Source organism: Contarinia nasturtii, unplaced genomic scaffold, assembly GCF_009176525.2.
Source record: "Contarinia nasturtii isolate CC-2019 unplaced genomic scaffold, AAFC_CNas_1.1 Cnas_scaffold_187, whole genome shotgun sequence".
In the NCBI taxonomy this organism is placed as follows: Eukaryota; Metazoa; Arthropoda; class Insecta; order Diptera; family Cecidomyiidae; genus Contarinia; species Contarinia nasturtii.
The window spans coordinates 5984468-5999435 of NW_022197544.1; the positions used below are offsets into that span (position 1 = coordinate 5984468).

The following is a 14968-nucleotide window of genomic DNA, read 5'->3' on the forward strand; positions in this document are numbered from 1 at the left end:
ATTTATGTGCAATGCATGTACAAGTACTAGTGAAATATAATAGGTTTTCGTATTCAACACTCTAATTTTTGCTCATTTCGTTCAGAGATGATCCAGACGCAATGCGTTAAATGAGGTTTTGTTTTTAATTTTCAATTTAAATTCGATGATGTGCACGCTATGTGCATTGTGTTTATATTGTGGACGGACGCTACGTTGTCCGAATGGTCATTCGTTTGAGGTGTTGTGGTGATTTTTTGTTTTGTTTTTATTTTGTTTTTGAAATGTTTGTGTGCTGTTGAATTTATCGATTGTTTCGCGTTGTCACGTCTTTTATGTTTATTTATTGAATAAATCGCTTGTCATTAGTGATGTGACAATGCATTGCAACCAAAATCAGACAAATATTAATTATCTACATCGTTTTTAAATTATCTTGAACACACGAAATGCAACAGTGATGGCAGTGTTGTTGTTTTTTTCATTTGTTGTTCTTTTTTTCGTTAAGTATTTCTCGACATGGTTGTTTGTCCAGCCCGCAGATAATAATGAAGCGGATCATCTAACGAATTGCATTTATAACGTAACGAATTCTCCATTCTTTTTTTTTTCTTTCTCTCTCTGTTTCTCTCATTTAGCAATCAATTTAAGCAAATGGAACTTTCAGGTTATTTTAATGCAATGAATGTATGAGACTAAATGTGACATTATTCTTCTTTTATATAATCATCAAACAGTGTATACTGTATATCGAATTTAATATCAATTAAATCAGATTTGCCATTGCAATAATTGTTTGTTTTTTTTTTCATAATTGCAACCACATCATTTGTTGAATAAATATTATTTTGTTTAAATGTATCCAAATAAGAAAAAAATGCATTTGTTGCCACTTTTATTCATATATGCCCAGTTCTATGGCTATTATTTCGATATTTCAACCGTAAAATAAAGATGAACACATTACCAAAAAATGCCAAAATTGCTTTTCGACGAATTACATTTAATAAATTTGTGTTTATCGTACGATTCGTATTCGGGCGTGTTGTTGTTTTTATCCCATGCCTCTGTTGCATATCATGGCTTGCTGCAAAATGTTTATGTTTGTGAAAATAATATTATACTTTTATCGTAACACAAACCATTCTCGTTTTTATTGCGATTGCATTGCTGAGCTATTACCTGTCGTGTTGTCAATTAAATCTTTTATAACGATGTGTGCAGTGCGTACAATTTCCACTCCACCACTCCGATCATTTCACCAAAAATTCTATTTACAATTGAATGCGTTGGCAAACAAGGGAATGAATGAATCTGTGTATATTCGGTGTACTTCATTATGTCAAATATATTGGCATTGACTGTGAACTTGGTACGAGGTATTATGCTAAAAACAAATGAAATTTACAGTTCTTTTGTGAAAAGTCGCAAACGATGAAACAAATTTGTAAAAAAAAGTGAGGCACGTATAGGTTATCGGAACACCGAAAATTCCACATGCCACCAAAACTAAACGCTTCAATTACGCTGGGACGGTTTTCTCTAATTGCACTTGACATTCAAGCCCGCTCTCAATTTTTGTTTTCTTTTTTTTCCGCATAGTTTGAGAAGCATAACCAACACTCTTTGTAAAAACGGTCGGTTAATCTCTCTAGCAACACAAAAAGATTTGCCCGAAAAAATAGACACACACACACTCACTTCAAAGAAAAAACATGACAACTGTAAGCACAATAATTAAGTTAGATTTACATAATTTAGTGAATTGATGTTTTGTTACAACATGAAAAAGTAGATATGGCAAACGTCGTTTTTGTATGGTCAGTGCATTAATTGAATTGACGGAAGCACAATGATTACACAAGAACTTAGAAAACAAGTAAAAAAAATGTTAAAGAGTCATACATCAAATAAGCCGACAACGATATAAACTACATATCAAACAGAATTTTAACTAAAAAGCGTACCTACATTTTTTATAATGGAAATTATTGCTGGCACGTTTTTTTGTACACATACATAACGTTTTACATTTTAGAATAGAAACCTATGAATTAATTTTACACTCAATTTAGACTAAATATTATATACATGATAGATTTAATCGACTTAGAAAACGCATCATTTTTTTGATACTTTTTGTCTTAAACGATTTTTTTTTTGTCGATTTGCGGTATTCATTCACCGTTTGTGAGCGTATCAACCAACAAAAGGTGCAAATTCAAATGATTTCGAAAATATTCTATTTTAAGATCCTTTTTAACGTTGCTCTCGACATTCTTCAAAGAAAAGATGATTATGAGCCACAGTCAGTCTTCTCGAAGAACAAAGGTGTTGTCAAACTGGAACATTTTTTTCTAACAATCATCGTTTTAAATCTATTTTTCATAAAAATGTAATTACTTCATATAGAATTCTTCTTGATGCTTCCATTAGATACGTTCCTCAAAAGAATGTTTGGTCATTTTTGCTGTTCATCAGAAAAAAAAATTACCATTTTGTTTGGGAAGATGCATGAAATATTCATTTCTCGACGCTTTTGCAAACTCAAACTTCATTTATCTCCTGCAAAAAAAGAAGCTAATTTTCTTTATTCAATAAAAACCCCGAATTTTAAATACGTTCCAAATAAAATGGTCATTTTTAATGGTTCGTAAATTACCAAAAAAAAATTACACTCCTATTCGGTGGATGGTACGTATGGAAGCATTTTTAAATTAAAAAAGGAAAAGATATTACCATTTCAAAATGAGTTTTGTTTATGTGTGTTGTCCGTTGTTTGTTCGCGATAAACACTTGCTGGAACGTGAGCATTGCATTGCACCGAATTACACTATTCGCATTTTTCGAACTTCACTTATTCGAAATTTCACCTATTTCTTTTATGGTGAGTGCCATAACATACACACACACACACACACACAAGGAGGACTGTTAAAAAAGTTTTGTGTTATGTTAAACAAATGCATTTCGAAATGAACGACTGAATGTTCATATAAATCGTGTATTATACAATTCATTGGTATGAAAATGATTTCTATATATTTCGAATAATAAAATGGTTGCCCCGGAAAAACTCAATGGGCATATTTCAATGAATTCATTGAGAGCACACTCAGTCGCATTTGCAAACATACATTTTCAATATTATGCAAATGTTATAAAATTTATTGGAGCCTTTATTTCAGCCATTCCATGGTGCATATATCGTCGTAATATTTTCCACCGAAAATAATGGTTGGAACAATGTCAAAAATGCGTCTCATTGAATATGAATTTCGTTAGAAAATGAAATATGATATTTGCTTTGGGTGGCAATACATACAACTTTTCAAATATTTAAATGAATTCAATCGAACTACTTCGGGGTATTTTTAGTGTTTGTGAATATGAAGCCAAAAGAATCTGATAAATGTTCTCAACTCAAATATGAACATTTGTGATAAGTGGACAGAAACGGAAAAGTGGAATTGCAACTTCATTGCTCAAATAATGAAATGATTCATGAATCGAAAGTAGATTTCATTGGCACGCTGTATCACTGACACCAGTCATTTGGTTCGGAAGTCAAATATGAACGAAGTCAAACACACACAGACACACGAATTTTTGGTGTTATTCATATCGGTAAAATGTATGCGTACCTACATTCTTACCTGGAAAATTCTTTCAACATATATTTATTATTGCACGATCCACTGCAAACACCAATATTTCAATAGCAAAAACAAACGGACAGATTCTCGCTCTTTTCACAATCTATACCTACATCGAAACGAACACATAATGTTATCCAACAAACAATTTCTGATACCATGCAATGCAGAGTTGAGCAAATCTTTCATCTAATTTGAGTGAAATTGAGCAATTTTGATTTGAAAATCATGGTATATAATGAATATTTGACATCAACACCATAAGCAGCTCAATATCGATACCATCCATAAATTGTATCGCATTTCAATGCAACTCATCATTCACTTTGACCAGATGCTTTAAATGTTTGCACAATTCACGTTTGATATTCTACATAAAGAACATTCATTTCACAAAACTTCGATTTAATCAAATAATTGAAATTGAGGCATTGATACTTCTTTTTTTCTTCAAAAAAATTCAAAAATAGAATTTGCAAATCGGTTGTATTGTTGAGGAAAATTGGAATATGCTGATGTATTGTTTGGTAGACAAATTACCAGATAGATATTGATGGGATTGAATAACACTGAAGGATTTTATTGTATGGGCACCAGGCGGTATTTTTGAAAAAGATAATATCAATTGATGTTAAATATTCATCCGTTTTGGTGTATATGAAACTTGATGGTTTTCTTCTTATTTTCCTTTTGAGAAATGCCGAATTTAGTGAACACAGAAATAGAATTTACTCGAAACAAAATGGCAATATGATGGAAAATCAAGGAAATTTGAAAAATCCCTGACCACATATTAGGTAGTTTAGAAGAAAATGTTTTAAATTACAAATTCTCGGAAGATATATGGGGTAAAAACATTGATTCGAATTTAAATTAGGACTTCATTGGAATTGGCTCCTACTCGTTTTTGCATCGAACTTATCGAAAAGTAGAATGCCGCAAAGTTCAATCTAGTTGTAATAAAATGGGATAAAAATATGTAGTAGCAGACACGTTAATACATTTTGGTATTGAATTATTGAATATCAGACAACGCATAATGATACGCTAACTCGTAACGTAATTTATGGGCCAAAGCAGGGTACACCATCCTCAAATGAAGTGAGTTATAATAATCGTCGCAGTGACGCCATCAATGGCAATAAAATATTTTCGTATCAGCCCTTGTGCAGTATTGTTACGATTGAGGTAACGTTGACAGCGGCACGCACATTGACTGAACGTGAACACTCACCACACCGAAAATAGAGTTATGAGTAATTGTGTTTTCAACTCTCCCTCTCTTTCTCTCCCCCTCTCTATCTCTCTCTCTTATTGTCACTTTCTCACTCTCTTTTCAATTTATTTGTATAACATACTGTTAATATTCCGCATATACAGACAACAACAACAACAACAGCGGCAGCAGCACAAAGTACGTTTTTAAATAGAAATATGTTCACATCTAAATCCATGTAATTTCTTTTTATATATTGATTCTCTATTTTTGTTGTGTTTTCCCTCTGCAACTATAGTGCATCGTGAAAATGTGCAGCTGCTCACTGTTTTTATACCCTCTTTTCTTGCGTATAATTCAGCTATCCCATTTTTGTGCCATAATTTCACTAATGCATAACCAAAAGAAGAAAAAAAATGTTGATCGGCGCGCGTGCTGGCTGCTATTCACTATTGAGCAGATCACGTGTTTCGAAATTGGAACAGCATTGACGAAATATGTATAAAACGCTTGTTAAGATTGCTGCTCAAGTCAATGATCAAATCTCTGTTGTATTGATTTTACTTGAAGCAATGAATTTCCGCCAATTCCCAATGGGAGAAAGTGAGTTCAAATTATTTTCAAAAAAAAAAAAAATTAAAAACAGAGTTACTCTATAGATGCACGAATGACCGGTCGCAAATAAGCAACTCGTCTTGCCAACACTTACATACAAACTTTACCATATACAGACATGAACTTAGCCAGACCTATGCTAAACATGAATTCTGTTGCTGTTGTCAATGACGGTAGAAACAATGTCCGATATCACGCGAATTGAAAAATCAATAAGATTAGTACTTGATGGCCACATATTGACCTCGAGACAACTCGAAAGGATGCACAATTATTACATACAATAAACATTGAATATACTTTATGTTGCCGTTGTTGAACATAAACAAATTAGGATATAGAGTTCACGTGACCAAAATTGTATTTCAATTCCCAATTGATTTTATGAAATGAAAACATATTTGTACACAAATTACAAATGATTTTATGAATTTATGTAAATAAAAGTCAAGCTGAGTGTTTTTTATGATGTCTCAAGGTTTTCGTGTTTTTTTTTCTCTCTCGTCCAAACTACTGTAGTTAACACAACAATATAAAATGTTCTCTCATTGCACATAGCTACTTTTCATTTATATATAATTCATTTTCATTTAATTTTTTTGTCCATTTTACAGTTTTTCATTTGGGTTTTTTGTATTCTTTTTGCCAGTAAAATTCTCTTTTCTTTACACATGCTCACCGCCGTTTTTTTTCCTCCATGAAACTGAACTGCCACAGAAAATAGAGAAAAAGATAACCTCGACGCGTGAGGTTCACATGCATATATTCACGATATATAAAGAAATTCTAGTACATTTGAAAAGGTAACAAATGGACAAAAAATCCGACTTTAGAGAAATAATGAATGTGGATTCAGATTTGCCCACATAGTGTGTGACTATGGCATAAATTGTAGTGTAAATTTCTCGTAATCAAGAAACAGATGAAATAATCGTGATATTCTTTTAAATGAAATTTTCATTTTTAGTAATTAACATCAAATTCGGTGTGCGCCACAAATTGAGTCGTACTTCTGTGTAAGCAGATTTTTTCTTAATGTTCGCAATCACTCATATTTTTATTGAGAAAAAAAAACGACGTGTTTTTTTAGCTTATTTCAAAAAAAAAAATGTGTGGTCTTACGCTGTATGACGTAGGTAAAAGCAATAAGCAGAAAGCAATTTCTGCTCAGAGTTTTTATTTCATTACAGGACACTATCCGCAACACTTGAACGAGGTCAAAGAATTAATTGAATTTAAATAGATGTGTAATCAAATCTGGGTCAAAGATGCGGATAACGTAGAACAATGCACAAAATTACGTGCATAAAATGAACATAGTCCGGTTCTCGGTCGATTTTCAAACATCCCATTTTCTTAGATCTCAAAATGAACCCGAATACATCACATCCTTAAAAGCGATTCCATTGTTGGCAGCGGGTATCGAAAATGCAGCACAACACAGCATTTAAACCGATGTAAAAAGCCAAGAAAATTTAGATGTAAATGGTATGGCCAATAGAAGCAATATATCAGCATTTTCAGCTCTCTATTACACCTGAATTCGATTTCACCGCCTCTTATTAGCGACTAAATAAACACTCGCTTGATGTTACATCAATAGTGGCCAAACGGCAAACCATGTACATTTTGTAAACACCATGTCAGCGATCAGAGTGAATATTACTGTGGTTGGTGACTCAACAATGTTATTAACCAATGCTCATTTATTATATTACCCACTATCCCACTACATATATATTTGTTTAATCCAAAAGTCTGGATTCCATATGTCATTGTTTAATAACAAAACAAAAAAATATGAATACGCATGCACCTTAAAAAAATACACTTATTCTTTCATCAATCGTATTATTTCATGCGAATGAATTGTAAAAGAAATTGAGACAAATGTTGAAAGGAGAGAAAACAAAATGATGAATTCATGCATTAATGCAGTTTCTTTCATCAAATTTCGTTTTAAATGAATGATTTACATTTCTGTGGTTTTCGTTGATATTCGTCAAATAATTATCATTTGGAAGAAGTGATGTTTTTCTTGCTCAATTTGTCGGTAATTTTAAATAATAGTGTTTTCAATATTATTATTTTTTTTTTAAATTAAAAAAACAAACAACGGCCCGCCGTAGAATAAATGTGATTTGACCGGACGTCATAAAATTTTATGGCCGTTGCAAAGAATACGTTTCATACGATTATGAAAATGCTTCAAAGTATCAAAAAAAATTAACCGTATGTAAATGGAACTGTTTTTTTTTTTTTAATATTCATTTTGGCCAAGAATTTAATTTTATTGCAATCAAATTAAAATGTTTTGCCAATCACAACATTTATTGCTATCAAATAAAATATCACCGAAACACGGCGGTTGATAAAAAGCGGTTTACAAGAAAAAAAGAAATATACAAGCGGTGTCTGAGCTCCACAAACGTCTGCGTCATCTTCGATGTAAATTCAGGCTCTTTTTAATATTGTAAATTTATGAAAATTCGCATTTTGAGTCCCCGTTTTTGATCATCCTCCTCTAATCGACGTTAATGCTAATTGAGTCAAATAAAAGAAGAAAAAAAAAAACCGAAAGAAGCCATTTGTTCTGTACAAAACTCACAGAGTTTTGCTACTATGTGTACATTTTTTGAAAAGAAAGAGAAAAAAAAATTATAATAAATAAAAATGAATGTTGCTTAAGCAATTGAATCATTTTCATCGTTGATTTGAAACGTTAAAAATGAGAAGCCTATTAAATATCATCACTTGTGATGACCGATGACTTTGGTAAATGTTTGACGGTATTGAAAAATGTGATGAAAACAATTGTTGGTTTGATGTTGGCGTAACGCGTCTTTTTCTGATGAATTGTGATGTTAGTTTGGTGTTTTATTTTTCATATTTTTTTTTCTTCATTCGTGATTTCTTTTGTTTCCATACATCTTTTATCCGTCAAACATTTGAATTGGACTGTTACATGGGGGGACATATATTGTGCACTCACGATTCAACGTTCCCAAGTCAATCTAAATGAATTTAAACTTTGCCTCAACTTATTGTATGTGTATTGTATTTTTGTTCTTTTCGGCAAGTCGCCTCTTTTGTTATATATCACCGAATGGTACCGAAGATGGGCATCAATGATGCTATCAATTTAGTTTTTATTCTTTCATGTATACATTCACGTTTTGCATGTTTTATTATTGTTGTTTTTCTATCTTTTTCTGCTCTTCTAATAAAATCTTTATTTATCAATTTCATAAATCAATCGATATTGAATGCGTGCTCTCAGTAAACAAATCCGATTATTGTGTACGTTTCGATTTCGATAATTTTAAAGAAATCAAAATGAAAATCGATCGCATCATCGCATATGAATTCTAAGTAAAAGAAGAAAAAAAGATCATCAAAATGATGATTTAGAAATGCGCATGAACATCATTGCGACAAATGAATGACTCGATAAAACGATTTTCAACCGTTTAAAGGGACACAAATGTCTTATAAGAAGAAAGAAAAACTGACTCGATTTCGATTTAAAGTTCAACAATGTTTCCAGATGCTGATTTTTAATCTACCGCCGTCCTAAGAACGCCAATAAATTCCCTTTCACTATGTCCAAAGTATCTGCTGACCAATCAATAACCAAATCAATGGCCAAAAATCCATCCAAAATGTTTGTTTGTTTTTGTGTCTTTTTTTGAAGAAGAAAAAGCAATACTTTTAAGCGGTAAAAACAAAAAAGTTGACCTTCATTTAGAGTACATATTTCACGATGGGATGTGCCATGAATTTAGCTATTGACATTCGTTGTTAAAACTTCGACGAGCAAAAAAAAAAGATATGCAGGCGTTGAGCCGTGAGCCGTGAGTACTCATAACGCGATGGATTTTTCTCTCGATTTTAAGAGAAATAGAGATTCAAAGAGAGCAAACAGTCCGAATAAAGAAAACAGTACGAATGTCAGGCAAATATTCGAATATGTATACACATGGTGCTGAGAGACTCTCATCTGCTCAATACATTCCCCTCATTGGAACGTTTATTCGTAAAAGCAACGCGCAGACATTGGCTGTATGGCGTACTTGGCGTGAATGCGGTTTGCACACTTCCAACGAATACATACGACGCTGGGCCGTTTGTTGGCACAGCATCGATACGATTGCACGAGCACTTCGTGTATAACTGGAATATTTTGAATGGAATTTGGGCTATGGCTCAACGAGTTAGAGCATATCGCGAAAATCAGCTGAAAAAAACATATTATTTTCTTTTAAATCATATTCTAATAAGAATCCAATTCGATTGGATAGAAATTGAGGAAGACCATCTCCAAGTTGAATATATTCTCAGAAATTAACTGCAGCTTTACATTTTTTTCGCTTTGAAAAATGTCTTTAAATAAAATTCCTCCTGTTTTGGATTCATTTGAACATAAATAATAGAAGATAAATAGAATTGAATGTAGATTATTTAAGAGTTCGTCTGAATAAACGTGCAATTTTGAAAGAAATGTATTTGCTCGCAAAAAAAGAAACCAACGATGACTTCACATAGAAATGTCAGGTCCATTTCATTTTTGACACTGCATTTGTATTGTTCGATTTATTTCTCATGCGCTTATGATTCGCGGTCTTTATTGACGCACGCGACACATTCAAAAGAGATGCGTATTCAAAATGCAACTTGCAAGGTACAATGCTATAAAGTAACTACAACAAGCACAGCATATACATTTTGATATGGCGCACAGCAGCAAAACATATATCGAAAACTCGTGCAACACACTGCGAACGACAACGACATCATGAACTCAAAAAAAAAGAGAAACATACATACGCGTTGTATACATACATACGTAAGCCTCGGCACTTCTGATATACAAACATGGAAGCCATTTAGAATTCGGTGTCTATCGCTTGTGTATACGGCGCACTGTGTGTATGATATATTTCAGCGATTCGATTACGTATCAAAGCGATACGAAGCGTTTTGTGAGTTAGCCACCAATATACAGCCCAGCACAAGCGGATTTTATATACAGATTCAGTAGAGAGACAGCAATCGGTCCAGGTGGATGATTGTTTTTTTTATTATTTTCGTATTCGTGCTCATGTGAAATTACACGCGCGGCGTAATTTCCGTCGAATTGTTTATTAAATTTATATTCGTTGACACGAATCGAATGTGTGTGCATATGTGTGTGGAACTGTGGATCTTAAAGAAAAAAACATCTCGTATGTTATTCAAATACAAATTATTGTTTTTTTTTTAAAATGAGTTTGCGATTCAACATTTAAATTTAACTAAAAGTTTGTGCATTTTTAATTGTATGGGAACCCAAACATTTCAGTAGAATCAGTAGAAACGTTATCGAACATTTATTTCGAAAAAATAATGTGTTTCATTGCAAAGACGAATCAAATGAGGTGTTTGATTTGCTAATCGGCATGCTTAACGAGTTGAAGATTAATTAAAAAAAAAGAGATATGAACTGGATGATTTTAGCAACATTTAGAAAACCAGTGCAATCTACATGAAAGGTAGCATAAAACTTTGCTATAATTACGAATCATATCATTATAAGCTAGTACAACTTTTCAATTTTTATATATGATTGAAATAAATGATTGAAAGTGTTATATATAAATATATATGTGTATGCAATCAACATCAACAGCAACAACAGCAGACCGAACAAAAAAAATTGTTGTTGACTACGCCTTGCCTTGTCTGCAATTGCTTTTTTAAATGGTACGATGCCAGCCTGTACATATATATATATTGTAACTAATATTCATTCAGAATGGAATCGTATTGCAGCCATATGATCGGTTCGATGTGTTGATACCAATTTCAATTCGGTTATGTCTTTGACAGTTTTGTTGGCAACTGTTTTTGTTAACGTGCTCTGTTGCTATGACATTTGATATACAGAAACAACAGAAAAACAAAAATTCATTGACATTTAAAATTACTTCAACATTAGTTGATTGGAATGGAGCAAGGGCTCCGAATGAACAATTCGGATACCCTTTTCTCAGGTTCAAGTACACGATTTAATGAACATGATAACAATATAATCAATATGCACGACTCTGAGATTTGACACGGACATGGATATGAACAACAAACCGAGATGGAACAAAAAACAAAAAACTTGATCTGTTTTGAGTGACATTTTAAATGTAACCAACCGTGCAAATATTCTAAATAGCTATGGGCATGAATCAGATCTAAAGAGAATGAAAAAAAAAACAGTTAATTTGTTGTTCTGCACTGTTGTGCCATTTTGGCTGGTTGTTGTTCACAATTTGTGAACTAATGATCTATATTGCAAATAAATTCAAAATTAAAATGCGGAAAAACGTTTAATGCACAATGAAAGAAGCCGTTATGATGATAACTTTTTTTTTTCTTTCTTCTTAAATATTTTCCATATAATAGAGAAACTGATTTCACAAATACAATCCAATTTTAACCCATAACATAGTTAACCTCTGAATGCCAACACAAAATGTGTGTGTGTTTTTCCGCATTTTGAAATTGCTTGTAAAGTTCATTTCATTTAGAAGTATTATGAACGAATTTCAAAGCGACATTCCATGAAATTTCCAATTTATGCGTAAAGCCGGTTTTTTTCTCTTTACACAAAGTTAATCGAGTAGAATGTTAACTGGATGCTTTGTGTTTTTATAGCATTCTCGGTGGTATTCATTCATATAACGAGACGTTGTATAATAACAGCAACATTACCAATGTATTCAATCAGCGAAAACGCAAATCTCTAGCATATTATTGAATTCTTTGAAATACATTGTATTTGCTTGTCTTATTGCCTTTCGGTTAGCTTATATCCAATTGTCAAACAGATTTTTTTTTATATATATGAATATGCAATGAAACATTTAATTTGCCATTTATAGCTGCATCAATTCTGTATTGTTGAAAACTAATGCGAACTAAATTATTGGGTACCAACTATAGGATTCTTTTCATCGAATATTTATTATGGCCAAAATCGCATCGAATTGAGTTTTTAAGTCATTTTTCACCGTGGACTAAATAATAATCTTTCTCTGATTTCTCCGTTGTATGCTTTTGCCTTATTTCATATCTCTTTTTTCATAAGTCTCCGGAGTCCGGACTAAGGTTAAAATAGAAAATATAAAATAATTACAGTTTTGGCTGAAGTTCGTAATTTATAGGGCAAATGTGTAATGAATGTGGAGGGAAAAGCACAACAACAACGAAACACTATGGGCGAAAAGCAAACAAATTTGGCTTTTGGGGCCTTTCAGCAAATAAATGAGTACGTGCTTTATATAGCGAATGGGAAAAGAGACGAGATAAGATATTAAGGTGTCTGACTGATATGTGATACTTCACATGAGAAATGGAATTTCTTTAATTACTGGGTACTAAAATGAGGCTTATATTGATTGTATTTTAAGTGAAAAAAAAAAGGATTATAAACGTACTTCGTCGTAAAATCACCAAACACCGTGACTGTATACATTTCACTGTTTGATATCGAATTTGTTACTGTTTTTTTGATTTTACGGTTTATTTGTTATCACCCATATTTGTTCGTGCGAATGATTATATAAACAAGTATAATCTTTGTATTTTTTCTTTATTTTTTTTTTTAGAGAAATGTGTTTGCGTTTCGTTTCGATGAAATCATTTGCAAACTAGTCACTATTCAATTGTCATATTAACGACACTATAAATACGATGATTTTATGGAATATTCTACAATAACATAAAAGCAAATTTTCAACACTTTATCACCCGTTCTGAAATTATGATAAAACATCTCCAATATTTAACCGAAATGGATAAATTATTGTGATGAACGTTATCAGTTGATTGTTGATAATACAATTGAACGCTTCTGAAATCGTTCCGCTGTAATTCGCAAGCATTATTCAATCATTCTTGATTCCCCTATTTAACGTATATTAATTATAAAATCAATTCAGTTTCAATCGATTCGAGCCGAATGAGGTGATTGAATTGTCGACCATCCACCGAATGAACATTCGATCATTTCGATTTGCCGCTTACAAATGAAATATACGATTTATTGCAAATTCGGTGGTACTTATCAACTGATAAACTTTTTCATAACAATTGTTCGGTTTGATTTCTGGCTTGTACAATGCCATGCGTCAGCAATATTAATTATTCATGAAAGTTTTTAAATCCACGAAAAAAAGTATATAGCTTATTACACGATTCATTTTTTGTACAAGTTCACCGCGAATGATGTGTAACAAATTTGATTTGAGTAATTCTCACTAATTTGAAATGGAATATGTTTTACTGGAATTCAGAAACAAATCCGAGTACCCTAAACACGTTGATAACATACTTTGGTATCAATGTTATGACCTATTTGCCTAGTAGACGCCTCTATGGTATTTTCGTAGTTAATATTTTTATTCGAATAAAAATCGGCATTGATTCAATATCATAATTAAAGTTCAACATTTTTTGTCTGCCATTTTTTTTCGCTTTACACATGGGCGTTGTTATTTTTTTTTTCAAGTATATCCAATTTCAACCATTTACACACTAGAGTGCAAACCACTATCATTGAGTGAATCGTAAATGTTGATATCATTTTTATAAAAGGTACATTACTATCATCCATTCTGGGGATCGCCATAACACACATAATAAACAGCTTTGCGAATTTTTGTAAATACAGATAAGAAAATCATCGTTTGGTAAATATGTTGAACAAAAATAAATTTTATGGCAATTTCACCAAAAATACTTCAATCTCTAATGGGTTCAGTGGTTAAAAACAACAACATTATATAAATATAGAATGCGATCCAACAAATGGTTCCATTTTCGTCATGTAATGCAACACGTTGTAGTCGCCTATTTCTTCGAATATGTATTGCAAAATGCCATATAGAAAACGCCATATTGGCGTTCTTGATTATATTTGCATTATGGACTAGGGCTGTTCAAAATGGTATCCGATGACAGAATCGGCAAATGCCAAAATTTCCAGCGTTTTTTTTTTCTCTCTCTCTCGCACTTTTATAAGGAGAATGAAAACTTGCTATAATTTGAAAAAAAAAAATGTGTGAAAATAAAAAAAACTGAATTCATTCAGAAACTCTTTGCAATACTTTTTTTGTTGTTGCATAAAACACATACTCTTTCGAATTTCATATATGGATGTGAGTTTTTGTAGTTTTTTCAGAATTGAATTTGAATTGATTTGTATGTGAATGTACATTAACATTTAATATTTCATTTCATTTGCAGATAATTTTTGGCGAGATATACGCAGATTGCATTCGTTCCAACACTTCTCATGCACAAAGATGTGAACTAATTTAATATGCGAAGTGTGGCTTTTTTTTCGTGGTCAATGAATGAAACTTCAAAGAAAATTTATTCTTTATAAATGAGCCAAAAGCTGGAATGGAAATTAATCCGTACACCAAACGTGGTAAATTTTCTATTCATTCGACGACAATTGAAAATG

At 32.1% G+C, this 14968-nt stretch overlaps 1 protein-coding gene across 4 annotated transcripts in view; it reads left to right on the forward strand.

Annotated features, from left to right (window-relative positions):
• The first annotated feature begins 10518 nt into the window (after positions 1 to 10518).
• LOC116352396 (leucine-rich repeat-containing protein 15-like) overlaps positions 10519 to 14968 on the forward strand; it is a 37958-nt gene continuing 33508 nt past the window's right edge. The window contains exons 1-2 of one of the 4 annotated variants that reach the window (XM_031784953.1): positions 10519 to 10691; positions 14746 to 14932. The gene's annotated coding sequence lies outside the window, so the exon portion shown is untranslated. Of the gene's footprint in view, positions 10692 to 10740; positions 10998 to 14745; positions 14933 to 14968 lie in introns of those variants that run through there. The other 3 variants (XM_031784952.1, XM_031784955.1, XM_031784956.1) reach the window with 3 other exon arrangements.